A 17,985-nucleotide genomic window follows, 5' to 3' on the forward strand; every position below is an offset into this window, starting at 1 on the left:
GTAAGGGCATTGTCGAGGCCAACACCAGAACAGAACACCAGAATTATCCACTCCACAAAGAAGTTCATTCTGTCCCACGCCTTCGGATTTGGTCCTCCACATATCTTCTTAAAATTATAACTGGCAGGTTTTCTTTTAAAATATTATATGACTTAAAGCCTCTGGGGTTTTCCGAATGGTATACTAGCGGAGGCTTGATTTTACAGTCGCCACTCGCATTGACGCAAATTGCTAGATTTAATCTATCCTTAATGAGTTTGTGACCTGGCATCTTCTCCTCTGCCGTTATGTAAGTTCTATTCGGCATCCTTTTCCAGAAAAACCCTGTCTCGTCACAGTTGAGGACTTGCTGGGTGGGGATGTATCCTTTGGCTACTATCTGTTCGGAAAACATTTTGATGTAAACATCAGCTGCCTTTACATCCGAATTTGCTGCCTCACCATGCCTGACGACGGAGTGAAGGTCGGTCCTTTCCCTAAAGTTGTCAAACCAGCCCCGACTCGCTTTAAACGGGTCTTCCGATTCCACGTTTGTAGAAGTGTGTGGGATCTTCTTTAGAAAATAACCGTAAATCGCTCGTAAATAACTCGTAATAGTGCCTTCTCACATATGATGCTTTGTGTTAAGGTTCCTCCTTGAAGCTGCTTCTCTCTCACTCACACCATCAGTAGTTTCTCCATGTCTTGACGGAGAGAGGTCGGAGCTTAAAAATTATTGTAACGCCCTTAGTTGGCGTTATACTTTATGAACACCTTCTGTTCAAGCACAGTAAATATCATTGATGTGTTACGCCCGTACATCCTCCGCAAGTCAATTACTCGCACACCTTGCTCATGGTTTTCTATTATTTAACGCTTTAATTCAATAGACATCATCATCTTCTTTGGACCCAGGGTTATAAAAATAAATATGATAATGTTTTCTAAATGTACAAAAAGCAAAAAACGCGAACCCAACTTATCAAAAATGCTTCCAAAACGAGGGAAACAAGCACTCAGACTGAGGACTACTCTGAGGTGGGAGAAACTGTTAGACGCTGCACACGATCCTCGCATCTCAAATCTTGCTCTCGTCTCAAAGCAAAAACATCGCTCGCTCGGTAGCTCCTGTCTCAAAACACTCGTATGTTGGGGCACTCGTATATCGAGGTACCACTGTAAATACAATTTATAGTTTTTTTAATGTGACAATCATTATAAGGCATGTAGATTTTTCCTTGTGGCTTCATTTGTTTTCTCTTCCAAAATTTCGAACGTCCAACAGTTTTGTCAGCTTCGGGCTTTTGGTATGGAGAGTGAGAAAATGCGATAAGACCAGAATGAACTTCAGTTCTGAACTTTGCAGTTCAGCATAGAGTAACGAGTATTGACATATTTATTTTCGCTCTTTACGTGCGCTTTTCATCGTATTTTCTTCATCATTCTCAGCACTTTACAGTGATAACTTGTAGGGTTTATATTTATTTTAACTAACATTTATTTTAAGTTTAAACTATCTTTCCTGTCAAGCCTTACTTTCCCCTGGAACTGCCAATGCCAGAATATGTAAATTTGAGTAGAACGCGCAAGGATTCAAATTATCAGCGGAAGTATTCTGATTTAAATAGAAGGTAACGAGTTCGGTGTGATATTCTTACTTAGCGAGCGCGGAGGTAGTTAGCGAGAATTGAAGAACCCCTCGTTGCGGCCTATGTGCTTGGCGAGAAGTAGTGGTAATCGTTCCAGTGAGCTTCAAGTCTGCTGAATTAGCAGCGGTATTGTAAAACGCGGTGAGTTAGTTATTTTAGAGAGCCTCGTAGTTAGAATCTTGTCTTTACTTTCTTTTCAGGTTATTATTTTTATTTGACTGCCAAGTTGGCACAGTCTGTGAGCGTCAAGAGCACGCAATTGTAATTTTATTACGTTGAATAAAAAGGGACTTAAACCCTTCACAAGGCTCTATCTTTTATACAAGTTTTCACAGTCACCTCTTGGTTGCGTGCAAGTTGGAGGCGCGCAACGTTATATTAGCGCCCGAACACTTATCGAACTGAAAAGGTTGAAAATTGGATGGAAGCCGCTGGACAACACCAAGAAATGACAACTCAGTTAGAAGGATTTGGGTACCTGGTTCAGACTTTGAGAGCATCAATCAAGCCAAACGTCTATTTCGACGGAAAAAATTCGGTGGCGGTATTTCTCGAAGGTCTAGAAAACCACTTTCAGATCTACCCTGTGCCTGAAAGACAAAAAGTTGCCATCGCCACATCAGCACTAAGAGGACAGGCCGCGCCATGGTGGAAAAATATAGGTAAATTTTTATTAGGGGAATTTGTAAGCCCGACATATATATTTGAAAATTTCAAAAAATCGTTAGTAAATGCCTTCCCCATAGTGAAAGATCGCGCACGGCTGGAAGCCGAACTATATAGTTTCTATCAACGGGATACAGCAGAATTGACGGACTTTATTTTACGAAAAATCAAGCTAACGGATATGCTGTATGGGAAGAAACCCGACGCGGAGATTATTGAAATAATCTTACCAAGATTGTTACCCGCTGTTCAAGACTACTTCGAAATTAGAAACCCAAGCGCATTGCAGGAGCTCTTCGAATTGGCGGAGAAGTTTCAAAATCGCAGAATAGCGGAAAAAGCTAGAGGGGCAACGTATTCTCAAAGTACCCGAAGGAAATCTTCAAATGAGGAAACCAGAAATGCAAATCGCTCTTATGGGGGAAAGAGCTATCAAGCTAACTCATAGAACCTCGAAGGTCAAGGCCCAAAAAGAAAATTCGAAAATAAGCATCCGCGTACCCAGAAGGCACAAATTGAAAGGAAAGCTTTAAACGAGTAGAGGGGCCTGTGAAAAGGAGGGTCCAGACCCCGGAAGTTTTAAAAAAACCCTCAAATAGACATTTAAACACAGTCATCGTAAAAAACTCACATCTACCAATTATACAAGTCCTGGTTGGCGATGTACCAGTAGAAGCCCTCATCGATACAGGAGCAGAAGGAAATTTTATGAGTGAAAAGTTCTTCAAAAAGAATTTTTATAGGATACGACTATTTAAAACCAGAAATACGGAAATTATAGCGGCGCAAGGAAAAACATGTCACTGCATCGGGAAATTATCATTAAACTTACAGGTAAAAGAGGAAAATCTCAAAGTATTAATTTTTGTGGTGAAAGACCTACAACACTCTCTTATTTTAGGTATGGACTTTTTAAGGGCCGCGAGGGCCAAATTAAATTTTCAAGATAGTTCCGTGGTGTTGGAGATGGACCAGAAGTTGGTGGAACCTGTGGAGACACCTGAAGTGGACCTTAGCCATCTGAATGACCATGAAAGTAAAGCAATACAGCAAAAGGTGAGTAATTTTTCTCATTTGTTTTCAGAAAAACCAGGAAACTGCCAGATAGTAACTCACAAGATTCAATTAAATGCCGAAAAACCTTGTAGGACTAAACCGTATCGTTATGATAAACAAAAAGACCTAATCATCGAAGAACATATTCAGGAGATGTTAAAGAATAAAATAATAATGCCCATAAATAGTGAGTATACGCGAGTCCAGTCGTACTATGTAGGAAAAAGAACGAGTTTCCTCCTTCGGATAAAAGGGCTTGGAGGTTTGCTATCGATTACAGAAAACTAAACAGTATTACTAAATTTCCAGTTTACCCTTTGCCGGTTATAGACGAGATCATTAGACAGATCAAATCGACAAGATATATGTCTACTTTGGACTTAACGTCTGGCTACTATCAAATAGCTATGAGACCCGAAGATATACACAAAACCGCGTTTATAACAAAATCGGGCACTTATGCATTTTTACGCATGCCCTTTGGGTTGTGTGGGGCCCCATCAACATTCCAGAGAGCTATGGACATTATTCTAAAGCCTGTCCTAGGAAAATCAACTTTAATTTATCTAGATGATATAATTATAACGAGTAGTACGTTGGAACAACACATTAATGACCTCGAACAAATTTTTAAATTATTAAAAGAGGCCGGTCTTACAATTAACGCCTCAAAATGCAAGTTCGCAACTAAAGAACGTAAATATCTCGGTTATAAAATTTCGCAAAATGGTATAGAAACGCAAGATTCAAAAATAAAAGCTTTTAAGAATTTCCCACCGGCCATCACCGCCAAGAAACATTCTTCTTTCCTTGGATTATGTTCTTACTATCGATCTTTCATAAAAGATTTCGCTAATATTGTTGAACCACTTTTAGTAATCAAAAGAAAAAAGGGTAAGTTTACGTGGACAGCGGAAGCTAACACAGCTTTTGAAAGATTAAAAGAAGCGCTTATTAATGCCCCTGTTTTAAAATTCCCTGAGGGGGACGAAAACCTGGAAATTGCAGCAGATGCGTCAGACTATGCGGTGGGTGCGGTTCTTGTGCAAAATGGATAGAAATTGTTCCACTTAAACGCGGGTCAGCCAAAACAGTCGCAGATGCATTCTTACACAAATACATTTTAAAATACGGTGCACCGATAAAAGTCATTAGCGATAACGGAAAACAATTCATTAGTCAAATATTTGAAAACATATGCAATGGACTTGGCATACGCCATATCAAAATGGTTCCGTATAGACCACAGGCTAACATAGCAGAAAGAGTTAATAAAAACATAGTAAAAATAATTCGCAGTTACGTGAGCACACATCACAAGCGCTGGGATGGCTACATAAATGAATTAGCTTATGCTTTAAGAACGCCACATCATGATACTACGGGAAAAACTCCAGCAGAATTATTTTTAGGCAGAAAGTTAATTACGCCTTTAGATAAATTATTCTTTGTGCAACAAAGAGAGCAGGAGTTTAGACAAAAAGATGTGCAAAAGTTGATTAATCAGGCGCTTAAAACCTCGGATACGGCAAGAAATAGGCAGAAACTATATTACGATAGAAAACGCCGGGAAGCAGATTTTAAAGTTGGGGATAAAGTATTGAAGCGGAAATTTTCTTTATCAAGTGCCCCAGACAATTTTATGGCAAAGCTAGCTCCAAAGTTTGAAGGCCCCTATGTAATTCAGGAAATCAAAGGGGTAGTATTATATCTTAAGAACGAGAGAGGGGAAATCTGTAAAGCAAGTCCCGACCAGGTGAAAAAATACTATAATCCAAATGATTTTGAAATCCTTAAAAGTTTCTTGCAGGACTCAAGTCTAAACGAAATAGAAGGTCCAGAGTCTACAACAACTATTCCACCACCCAATAAACAGAGAACTGAAGAGAGACCTAGCACTTCTACAACCCGGACGTCGGTATCAAAAAGAAAAAATAATTTTCAAACTCCGGCGTTTAAGAAAAACAAAAATACAGATGCACCGGGTAAAGAAACCGTGGTAAAGAGAAAAACACCACCTACAAAGGATAGCAGGAGAAATTACACATCAAGGAAAACGCGCACACGGCCACAGAGTCAGGTGCCAGCAAGGCCGCCGTTCCGGAAACTGAAACGCCAACAGGAGGCACAAAAATACGACGAACAGAAGAAATTCAAGAAGGACTCCAGACCGGAGGACGTCAAGACCAGCCGTCCCAGGGAGAAACGGAAAGGACAACAACCAGACGATTACTCCGCCAAGAGGCCAGCATGTAGAGGACGCAAAAGAAAAAGCAACGTGGACGACACTCGGAGATCAATAAGGAGAAGATTGACATCCATGAAACCTCTAACTTGGGATCAATTTTGCCAAAAACGGATGACGGAGTTTCAAGCATCGAAAACTCAAAGATAAGTTAAAACCTTCTATAAATTTTTTTTTCTCTCTTTTCTTCCGAAATATTATGCATAAGTGCGAAGTTCTATGTTTTGACGAAAGTCAATATGTCTCGGTTGAGACTGAGTTTTGTTTTACTTTATTTAGCTAAGGCAAAAGTATTATTTTCTTTAAGTGTAAAAGCTAAAACCAAGCATTTTCTGTTGGTCGAAAGACTAATTCTGTTATGTTAAAGCCAAAATTTGGCCGAATATAAAAATAACTTCGTATTCTTTTATTAATACGAATTTTACTTTCAGTGCCGCCAGCTTGGCGAAGAATGAGTAAAGTAAAAATTTATTTTCTCTTATTCATTTTATGGTAAATTGTAAAAAGCATATGTATTAAAATTTTGTAAATGTACGTAAATCCTTGAAGGTTATGTAAAAGTAGAATTTAGTCTAGAAGCATAAAATTGTAGATGCTAAAAGTGAAAGCTTAAAAGCAATGAAGTCAAAATTTAAGTATTAAACTGTAAAGTCATGCTTTAGAGCGAAAGCCTGCATGTTTAAAGCTGAATGAGGGGGAAGTTAGAATGAATGTGTTTTGTAGGGTTCTCCACGTACATTTGAATTTTTAAGAATATTAAAGTAGCTCATTGAGTTGTAGAATTTCGAGTAAGGTGTGTCTATTTGGTTGTTGAATTCTAACAAATCATGGTGGTTAGGGGAAGTGTTGTAAGACTAAAACACGAATATTCCCGTTTGAAACCACACACGGTGGAGAGCCAGGGTAAAGTTAAATTAATGCTTGAAGAATTGAATAAATGTGAAATAAGCAATAACTAAGAAAAACGAATCGTTTAAAAACAAAAATTTATTGTGTCAAGAAAGTGTAAATTATAATGTATTTAGAAAGATACTGATACTTATTCCTTCCAGATGCTGGAAGGAAAGACCAAGATTGATTGATGAAGTCCAGGAAAAGTTGCTGTAAGAAGAAAGTTATAACGGGCAACAGAATTTTAGTATATAATTGTTACATTAGATTTTTTTTGTGTAAACGAGGTTCCCGCCAGTTAGTTCAGAATTAGAGAAACTTACAACAGGTCGTTTGTAGGACCTGCTTCCAAGTTTTCCAAATTCTGGTAGCGGCAAATGTAGGGTTTATATTTATTTTAACTAACATTTATTTTAAGTTTAAACTATCTTTACTGTCAAGCCTTACTTTCCCCTGGAACTGCCAATGCCAGAATATGTAAATTTGAGTAGAACGCGCAAGGTTTCAAATTATCAGCGGAAGTATTCTGATTTAAATAGAAGGAAACGAGTTCGGTGTGATATTCTTACTTAGCGAGCGCGGAGGTAGTTAGCGAGAATTGAAGAACCCCGCGTTGCGGCCTATGTGCTTGGCGGGAAGTAGTGGTAATCGTTCCAGTGAGCTTCAAGTCTGCTGAATTAGCAGCGGTATTGTAAAACGCGGTGAGTTAGTCATTTTAAAGAGCCTCGTAGTTAGAATCTTGTCTTTACTTTCTTTTCAGGTTATTATTTTTATTTGACTGCCAAGTTGGCACAGTCTGTGAGCGTCAAGAGCACGCAATTGTAATTTTATTACGTTGAATAAAAAGGGACTTAAACCCTTCACAAGGCTCTATCTTTTATACAAGTTTTCACAGTCACCTCTTGGTTGCGTGCAAGTTGGAGGCGCGCAACGTTATAAACTACTAGCAGTGTTCCTTTATATTTCGTATAATTTTGGAATTATATTTTTTTACTCGTACTTTTCGAAAAACTCCAGAATTGTTTAGTGTTTTTTCGGGACAAATAAATTCTAACAAGCTACCAGCTCTTCCGCATGCTTTACGAACCTTTATGCCAGGAACAATTTTGGGTGTTAGAAGTAGGACAGAATGCTAGTGACAAGAACAATTGAGGAGCATCTGAGGCAGCTTGTGACAGTCTTTGCTGCGTTCCAGGAAGATATAAAAGGAGAGGTTGATTCCTTTACAGAAGAGATAAATGCGTCCAGCAAAAGAGGGAAAGGGGAAATAATACCAGTTCAAGGAAAGATGGAATCTATCCAAAATTGATACTTAAGCCTGTCAAGAAGAAATAAAAGACAACAGTAGAAGATTTTCGAGTATTTTGAAAGCAGAAATAACATGGTCGAAAGGAGAGTTAGAGAAACTGGAGAACGTGTTTCTGCTGTCAAACAGCAAATCAAAGAAAGAGTTAACGCTGTCAACCTACATATCAAAGGAAGAGTTTCTGATGTCGAACAACAAATCGATGACAGAGTTTCTGCTGTTGTCGCCAAAGAATCTGACAGCTTTAACACATTCATATTGACAACTGGAGACGATTCTGATACCTTTAAATTGATACCTATGTTTTCCGACCCTTTTCTCATGCTTTCCACGTGTGATGGAAAAAACATTTGGCATATGTACAAGGCTCAGTTCTGTATAGCTCCAAATGAAATGGGTAGGATTCCGAAGACAAACCTGTAATTTCGCAGCTTCTCTGAGAATAGAAGAAGACGATATCGGTCCCACTCTTCTAGAAACCCAGAGGCTAGATTTTGATGCTGTACCCGGTACGCGAAAGCTCTACTAAGAAGTGTTTAAAAGGCTACAGAAGGCTGCAGTTAATATCTCGATAGCAGAAGCTCACCAAAATAATCCAGAAGCTCGCCACTGATATCGAAATGCTGTCCCATCTCTACTTTTTTGACTGCTCAACAGAAATACGTGAAGTACAATCCATGAAATACTTCCTCGGTGGCATACGGGAACCTGAGGTATAGAAACAACTGCGAATAGTGGATCTCAAAGATTTAAAAAATGCCTAGAGTGTACGCCATGAAAAACGTGGCAGTCCTTTCAGAAACTTGCACACACCATTGCCCAATCGGAACTACTCCAACCCAGAAGCTAGTGGACAAGTGACAGCTCGTCCAGGCAGTCTACCCACTTAAGTAAGTGCCTTGAGGCGGAACAGACGTCAGACGAAAGCGACCTTAGTTTCTTGCCATTTGATAGTGTAACATTTCATTAAACTAGTTTTCCTTCCATAAGGAACCAGATTTCAACTAAGAAACTCCTGTTTATAGATGCAGTACAGATGAAAATACTTGTCCATAGAGATGATAATGTAAAAACGACTTTTTAATATCTAGTTTCTAGAGAGAAATGTTTGTAAAAGATTGGCCTCGCGTTAGATTCTAGAGCTAAAAGTTTTCAAAAAGGTCGTTTTAGACCTCAGTTTCAAACTAATTAACTCTGGCGGGTAGTATGTAAGGATCCTAAGTTTTACTAACGTTTTTCATGTCATTTAAAACGCTTAATTACAGGGCCGTAGTACAATACACAAACCCCCCCCCCCAACCCCAGAAGTATAGCGATATACAATAGTGACGTGATCGAAGATTCTTTGGAAATAATCGTTGTCATCATATGACATGCATATTCTATTTAAGTAATCGTAGTCATCGGCTTTTAATATTCTTTGCAAATGATCATTGTCATCAAATAATCATTGTAACGAGTCATTCTCATCGGATAATCATTGAAAATAATCCTTGTCGTTACATAAAGGGGCATAGTAGCTGATGTATAAAGAATTGTACTCAAATTCTAATCAAAAGAATCGCATATGTATGCAATTTATCATATGATCATTATTTACAGCAATGATTCTTATATGTTTTCGACCTACGGCTCCTAATGACGCCGCGGAAAACTTGCGCAACAGTGACAAAAAGAATATTTAAAAATACAATAAAAGCTTGAAAGCTAGGGAAAATGTGTGAATTTATTTTCCTTTTATTTAAATGAAGCTTAATGTTTTTAAAGGAAATTGAATATTGTAAACAGGAATCAGCAGTTTAAATATATGTGGGATTTTGCCCCTTTGTTTTTTTTTCCTTCGTAACATCATATCCTCCGGAACGGGGGGGGAGATTTGAGTTTAGAAGGAGGTACCCTCAGATTTCAAAAATTCTTGGTAAAACTTTTCGACTATTGTTATCTTCCTACGACTATCACTGGAGATGTTATATAAAATTTCGGAAAGCGCTGGAGATCAAATTGCTTTAGTTAGAAAAATGATGGCTCTTCTCACTCTCAAATCGTATTGTTTAAGAGACACTTTTAAGTTAAAAAAATATGAAATAAATAGTATTGCCAAACTCGAAACTTATTGTAATTATTTACGGTTATATTCTGAGTTGAAAAAAGCACGTGATTCCATATAACGTCACTGTATGTCGAAAAATATTTCGTTAATTTCAGTATTTTAAATGAATAGCTGCTTTTGGCAACTCTTATGTTTCACCTTTAGATACGTGACACGATATGCTATCGCTACGTTAATTCTTTTATTGAGATTTTGCAAATTTGTTATATTAAAATAAATTTAAATCATAACTTCAAATGTATTACCCCAAGTGTCAAAGGTCTTTGTTTCCTGACTTGGCAAGAAAACTTTATTTACGAATAGCTGGTTGCTTGGAAAGAATGAATACACTTTCTTCATAATAAAATGTTTCTATGCATTTTATGCTATTCTAATTTTATTTATAAAAATTTAATTTCTTTTATTGTATAAATCCTTTCTGAGTAGAAGTTTAAACTTCTGTAGGTATTTAACATATTTTAGATGCAATGTTACTTTACTACAGTTACATAATTTTTTTTTCAATTTACTAAAATGTCTGAACGCAAGAAGACAGCACAAATGTTACAGCGAGCTACAGAAAAAAATGAAGTAAAAAGCACTAGGAGACTCAGCAGGCAAGTACAAGAAAACTTGCATGCTTCAAAAATGAATGAAGATACAACTAGAAACTCAGCAGGCAAGCATAGTGACAAGAAAGGTTACGCATTCAAGAAACTGAAGAAGAAACGAATAGGAGTTCCAGCAGACAAGCAACAACTCAAGAAACTTCGCTTGCTCAAACTGTATCAGAAACTAGTAGCAGGCGCAAAAGACATTCAGAAAACCAAGAATCACTGCGTGCTCCGGAAAGGTAAGCAGAAGCGAAACGGAGGCCCATTAGGCAAGCGGAACGTCAAAAGAATATGCGCGAAGACGGGAAGAAGTCGCAAGTAAACGAAGGATGCAAGACTGTCCGCGTCATCCTCCGATTCGATAGCTGGTTGCTTGGAAAGAATGAATACATTTTCTTCATAATAAAATGTTTCTATGCATTTTATGCTATTCTAATTTTATTTATAAAAATTTAATTTCTTTTATTGTATAGTTCCTTTCTGACTAGAAGTTTAAACTCCTGTAGGTATTTAACATATTTTAGATGCAATGTTACTTTACTACAGTTACATAATTTTTTTTTCAATTTACTAAAATGTCTGAACGCAAGAAGACAGCACAAACGTTACAGCGAGCTACAGAAAAAATGAAGTAAAAAGCACTAGGAGACTCAGCAGGCAAGTACAAGAAACTTGTCGCAAGTAAACGAAGGATACAAGACTGTCCGAGTCATCGTCAGATTCGACAGGAAATACCAGAACAGCTCAAGAAGCTGCATAAACAACTCAAGACGCTGCAGATTACGGACAATTTCGGTTCGAAGAGGCAGAGCTCATACGAGGAAACAAGCTTCGCATGAACACATCACGACATACACGTAGTACTCTTCACAATGCAGGAAGTTTACTTTGAGCAACACACTGTATACGTAGAGCTCGTAGACATATATAGTTCTGTCAACAGCCCCCTAGTAAAATGTATGAAGTTTATATTGACGTCTCACAATACCTGAAAGAAATATTTCTATTTACTTCTTCATTTACTATTTTCTTAAATTTCTTATCAGTAATCCTGTCTATATATTATAGATATCAAAATCAGAAAAAATTAATTAATTATCTTTAAATGTATCTAAGTGATGAATACTTCGCCCCTGTTCGTACCGAAACAACACGATGTAATTGTAGATACCTAGAAAGTAAAATGTATTCAGCAGGCTGTACAGCAAGCGACAACTATAAATGGTGGTAACACAAGAATGTTATATAATGTTATATACTGGCAGAATTTTAAAGAAAGAACATATACATCAGTGTTTTAAAAATACGAATTTTGCATCAAATTGCAAAACAAATATCTTAAAATCTGCCTTTCCATGCATAAGAGTTCAGGATGCCGAAAATTATATTTTCGTAAACGGTTTAGCAAAAATAACAAAAATTATTGCCTTGAGAAATGGATAATCTTGGTATGAATAGGAATTTCGCCAAGACTACTCGTCAATGGTTGTTTTGAACACGCACTTAATGTATATATATATAACCCTTAAAAAACGTAAATTGAGTGAATCTGCTATTCGAGTGTGTCTTTATATCTTGAGTATTTAAGAAATAAGAATTGCATTTATCTATCTCGATAAAGCTAACGCTATTGCCCGAATAACAACGTTTATTTAACACTTGATATAACCAACTTCATATATATCTTGAAATAAGACATAAATTTCCTAATCAGATACTACGAATTGCAGAAAAAATACAAAAATAATGGAATTTCTAATAACACTACAAGTAACATACCGAGGAATAAATTGCGCTGCAAAACTGATGCAATCTACAATATGTAAACCACAAAATTTATGTACCGCTATAGAAATGCAATAGAATGAGAAATGAAACTGTGATGAGATTTATAATGAAAAATTTACCATAAACTATTAGTATATGATATAAGTAAATATATACTTTTAATACTATTCATTTAAATATGTTCAAACGTTCATAATATTCATTACTTACAAACGCTTCTTCATCCATCGAAGCATTGCACAAGCCATTCTCAATTCAGTGCTGGTGCACGTCAATAAAATAAGGATAAATCCAAATTTTTACAAAAAATCAATCGCTTTGACTCGTTTCTCAAAAAACGTATATCTACAAATGCAGTATTAATATATCACATCAATATAATTCGGGATCATAAAATCACCAAACAACGCATTAAACGCAAAAAATCGCATTAAGGCAGAATGAAGAATTTTCACTCTTACAATGACTTTTACAACAATGTATAATAGAATCGAATTTCTAAACTAAGTGTTCATTGTTACACCATATTTCATTCTTGGGGAACCTTTCATGGTTGTTCAGTAATTCTAACTGTTAACTGGTATAAAAAGAATTATGATTTCATATATATGCACAGACTTATATATGTATTATATTAACACGTATCTGTAGTAACATACATCATCTTATATTATATGTATTCGCATAATTCTAAATTAATTATACTAGTCAACATAATTTGTATATTGATAGCAGCACAGTTTTAAAATTATTTATTACTATCTGCTTGCTAACGATTATATAATTAAGTACAGTGGTACCTCGACATACGAGTTTAATATGTTTCGTAACCTTGCTCGTATCTCAAAGCAATTTTCCGCATTGAAAGTAATCAAAATGCCATTAATCCGTTCCAGCTCCCAAAACAGACCTCAGCTGTTTTTTAAGTGTTTTTGAATAAGAAAAATGTAGTTTCTTATTCAAAAACAAGAAGAAACATTTATTTATAAATAACAAATACATATTCTATAAAAACATAATTAAAAGAAAAAGTGCCTACGGAAGCGCTTAATTTTTGTCACTGGTCTTCGCTCTTTTTGTCATGATCTGCTCATTTTCACCCGCAGATCGTTTAAAAAAACTGTCCAAGGAGGTTTGTTTCTTCCTACCTGTCAAGGTATTGCGGAATCGAGTTAGGCAAGTTTCGTTGAACAACTCCGATTTAGGACTAGTTGCAACTTTTTGGCGGTCATTTTTATCCACGAACTCTACAACTTTATCCCACATTCTCAAGATCTGTTTTATATCTCTTGTAGGGATAACCTCCTCCATCTCTGGCTCCTCTTCAAAACTAATTTTTCGTTGAACCACCGTATGCTGCTGCAAATGCAGATCGTGTAACTCCTCGGTTGTCAGCTCCTGAGACTGTTCCTCTACGAGTTCGTTCACATCTCTCTCCTCCACCTCCAGACTCATGGATTTTCCCAGAGAAACAAGCTCCTCTACCACTGACACTTTGGGTTCCAACCCTTCGAATTCTCTTTCAGCTACAGCCTCAGGCCACAGCTTCTTCCATGCAGACGTTGTAAGAACCAGCCAGGCCTGAACAATAATTCTTAGGCACATCACGATGTTAAAGTGGTTTTTCCAGAACTCTCGAATGGTAAGGTTTGTGTTCTCTGTCACCTCAAAGCAGCGGCGAAAAATGTGCTTGGTGTACAAATTCTTAAAATTAGAAATCTCCTGCTGATCCATGGGCTGCAGGATAGGAATAGTGTTGGGTGGTAGGTAGGGAAATTTTATATACTTGAACTCTTCGAGTAAATCATCTTCGAGATTTGATGGGTGAGTAGGGGCATTGTCGAGGCCAACACCAGAACAGAACACCAGAATTATCCACTCCACAAAGAAGTTCAATCTGTCCCACGCCTTCGGATTTGCCCTCCACATATCTTCTTAAAATTATAACTGGCAGCTTTTCTTTTAAAATATTATATGACTTAAAGCCTCTGGGGTTTTCCGAATGGTATACTAGCGGAGGCTTGATTTTACAGTCGCCACTCGCATTGACGCAAATTGCTAGATTTAATCTATCCTTAATGGGTTTGTGACCTGGCATCTTCTCCTCTGCCGTTATGTAAGTTCTATTCGGCATCCTTTTCCAGAAAAGCTTTGTCTCGTCACAGTTGAGGACTTGCTGGGGGGGATGTATCCTTTGGCTACTATCTGTTCGGAAAACATTTTTGATGCAAACATCAGCTCCTTTACATTCGGATTTGCTGCCTCACCAAGCCTTACGACGGAGTGAAGGTCGGTCCTTTCCCTAAAGTTGTCAAACCAGCCCCGACTGGCTTTAAACTGGTCTTCCGATTCCACGTTTGTAGAAGTGTGTGGGATCTTCTTTAGAAAATAACCGTAAATCGCTCGTAAATAACTCGTAATAGTGCCTTCTCACATCTGATGCTTTGTGTTAAGGTTCCTCCTTGAAGCTGCTTCTCTCTCACTCACACCATCAGTAGTTTCTCCATGTCTTGACGGAGAGAGGTCGGAGCTTAAAAACTATTGTAACGCCCTTAGTTGGCGTTATACTTTATCAACTCCTTTTGTTCAAGCACAGTAGATATCATTGATGTGTTACGCCCGTACATCCTCCCCAAGTCAATTACTCGCAAACCTTGCTCATGGTTTTCTATTATTTAACGCTTTAATTCAATAGACATCATCATCTTTTTTGGACCTAGGGTTATAAAAATAAATATGATAATGTTTTCTAAATGTACAAAAAGCAAAAAACGCGAACCCAACTTATCAAAAATGTTTCCAAAACGAGGGAAACAAGCACTCAGACTGAGGACTAGTCTGAGGTGGGAGAAACTGTTAGACGCTGCACACGACACCTACATGCGCGCGCATGTTGCGGTCGTGTACAGCGGTGTAGTGTGCGATTCCTCGTATCTCAAATCTTGCTCTCGTCTCAAAGCAAAAACATCGCTCGCTCGGTAGCTCCTGTCTCAAAACACTCGTATGTTGGGGCACTCGTATATCGAGGTACCACTGTAAATACAGTTTATAGTTTTTTTAATGTGACAATCATTATAAGCCATGTAGATTTTTCCTTGTGGCTTCATTTGTTTTCTCTTCCAAAATTTCGAACGTCCAACAGTTTTGTCAGTTTCGGGCTTTTGGTATGGAGAGTGAGAAAATGAGATAAGACCAGAATGAACTTCAGTTCTGAACTTTGCAGTTCAGCATAGAGTAAGGAGTATTGACAGATTTATGTTCGCTCTTTACGTGCGCTTTTCATCGTATTTTCTTCATCATTCTCAGCACTTTAAAGTGATAACTACTAGCAGTGTTCCTTTATATTTCGTATATTTTTGGAATTATATTTTTTTACTCGTACTTTTCGAAAAACTCCAGAATTGTTTAGTGTTTTTTCGGGACAAATAAATTCTAACAAGCTACCAGCTCTTCCGCATGCTTTACGAACCTTTATGCAAGGAACAATTTTGGGTGTTAGAAGTAGGACAGAATGCTAGTGACAAGAACAATTGAGGAGCATCTGAGGCAACTTGTGACAGTCTTTGCTGCGTTCCATGAAGATATAAAAGGAGAGGTTGACTCTTTTACAGAAGAGATAAATGCGTCCAACAAAAGAGGGAAAGGGGAAATAATACCAGTTCAAGGAAAGATGGAATCTATCCAAAATTGATACTTAAGCCTGTCAAGAAGAAATAAAAGACAACAGTAGAAGATTTTCGAGGATTTTGAAAGCAGAAATAACATGGTCGAAAGGAGAGTTAGAGAAACTGGAGAACGTGTTTCTGCTGTCAAACAGCAAATCAAAGAAAGAGTTAATGCTGTCAAACTACAAATCAAAGGAAGAGTTTCTGATGTCGAACAACAAATCGATGACAGAGTTTCTGCTGTTGTCGCCAAAGAATCTGACAGCTTGAACACATTCATAATGACAACTGGAGACGATTCTGATACCTTTAAATTGGTATTTATGTTTTCCGACCCATTTCTCATGCTTTCCACGTGTGATGGAAAAAACATTTGGCATATGTACAAGGCTGAGTTCTGTATAGCTCCAAATGGAAATGGGTAGGATTCCGAAGACAAACCTGTAATTTCGCAGCTTCTCTGAGAATAGAAGAAGACGATATCGGTCCCACTCTTCTAGAAAACCAGAGGCTAGATTTTGATGCTGTACCCGGTACGCGAAAGCAATACTAAGAAGTGTTTAAAAGGCTACAGAAGGCTGCAGTTAATATCTCGATAGCAGAAGCTCACCAAAAAAATCCAGAAGCTCGCCACTGATATCGAAATGCTCTCCCATCTCTCCTTTTTTGATTGCTCAACAGAAATACGTGAAGTACAATCCATCAAATACTTCCTCGGTGGCATACGGGAATCTGAGGTATAGGAACAACTGCGAATAGTGGATCTCAAGAATTAAAAAATGCCTAGAGTGTACGCCATGAAAAACGTGGCAGTCCTTTCAGAAACTTGCACACACCATTGCCCAATCGGAACTACTCCAACCCAGAAGCTAGTGGACAAGTGACAGCTCGTCCAGGCAGTCTACCCACTTAAGTAAGTGCCTTGAGGCGGAACAGACGTCAGACGAAAGCGACCTTAGTATGTTAGAACTGCAGTGGTGATGAACACTTACGAAAGAACTGCAGAACACATTAGGACACAGAAGATAATGCTGCTAATCAGCAAGAAGTCACGAAAACAAATCGTGGATGTTGAGCGGAATTTGCCAGAGATTGCCAGATATTGAGAAGTCCCACATAAAATCCTTTCAGATTTCGGTTATGGTTGGTGGCAATAATGGACTCTTCAATCATGAGGCATACAAATAGAGTTCCCTTAGTATAACAATCGATACATGAGTAATTTACCATCATCCAAATCCTCAAGTCGAGATGATAGAACCAGCATGAACAGAACTTTTCCTTCCAGGATTATAGCTGAAAACAGAAATTTCCGGTAAGGCATTATGAAATATGCTAAGAACGTTAAGAGCACGAAATGAGTACTAATAATATGTTCTTTCGTTGAATTATCAAGGCCGTCATTCCGGTGACGGTTGAAACGTAAGTGCCAAAGCTAAAGTCATTGGGGAATGCGAAGTGGTTGCATCACGTTCTCCATTGAACTACGTTAAGGGGTCTCGTACACCTTAAAACCCTCAAAACCTCTGAATATGATCCTGTTGTAAAAATTGGGATAACATATTTATTTTTAAACCTATGACTTCCAGTTCTTTACAGCTGACTACATAGCACAGCTGAATTAGTAAGCAAATAGTTTGTGTTGCCACAAATGTTTTTATAATTTAATCTTCTTTGTGAGGTAATTTTTTATATGTTCACGTAATACTCCCACTTTGCGTGCCCAATTTAAAACATTCTGTTATATATTTTAACTTCATAGTTAATATACAGCTTGTATAGCATCTAAAGACTACTGTGAACCAAAAATCTTAAGAATTTCATGTTAAATTCTCATTTTATTTAGAACTAAATTTATACAATGCATTTTAATAAAAAATTTTTAATATTTCCATGCGTAAAATTTTTGACTATTAAAATATTCAATATATTTTTGGTTCAGTTAGATGATAATACTCATATAAAGAAGTCCATTAAATTTAAAGTGTGTACCAAGAACCGTTTTTAAAATATCATGCGCGCAACAGTGAAAATTTA

Source organism: Stegodyphus dumicola, chromosome 5, assembly GCF_044657685.1.
Source record: "Stegodyphus dumicola isolate Sdum_Otavi_A_Nest chromosome 5, ASM4465768v1".
Taxonomy (NCBI): Eukaryota; Metazoa; Arthropoda; class Arachnida; order Araneae; family Eresidae; genus Stegodyphus; species Stegodyphus dumicola.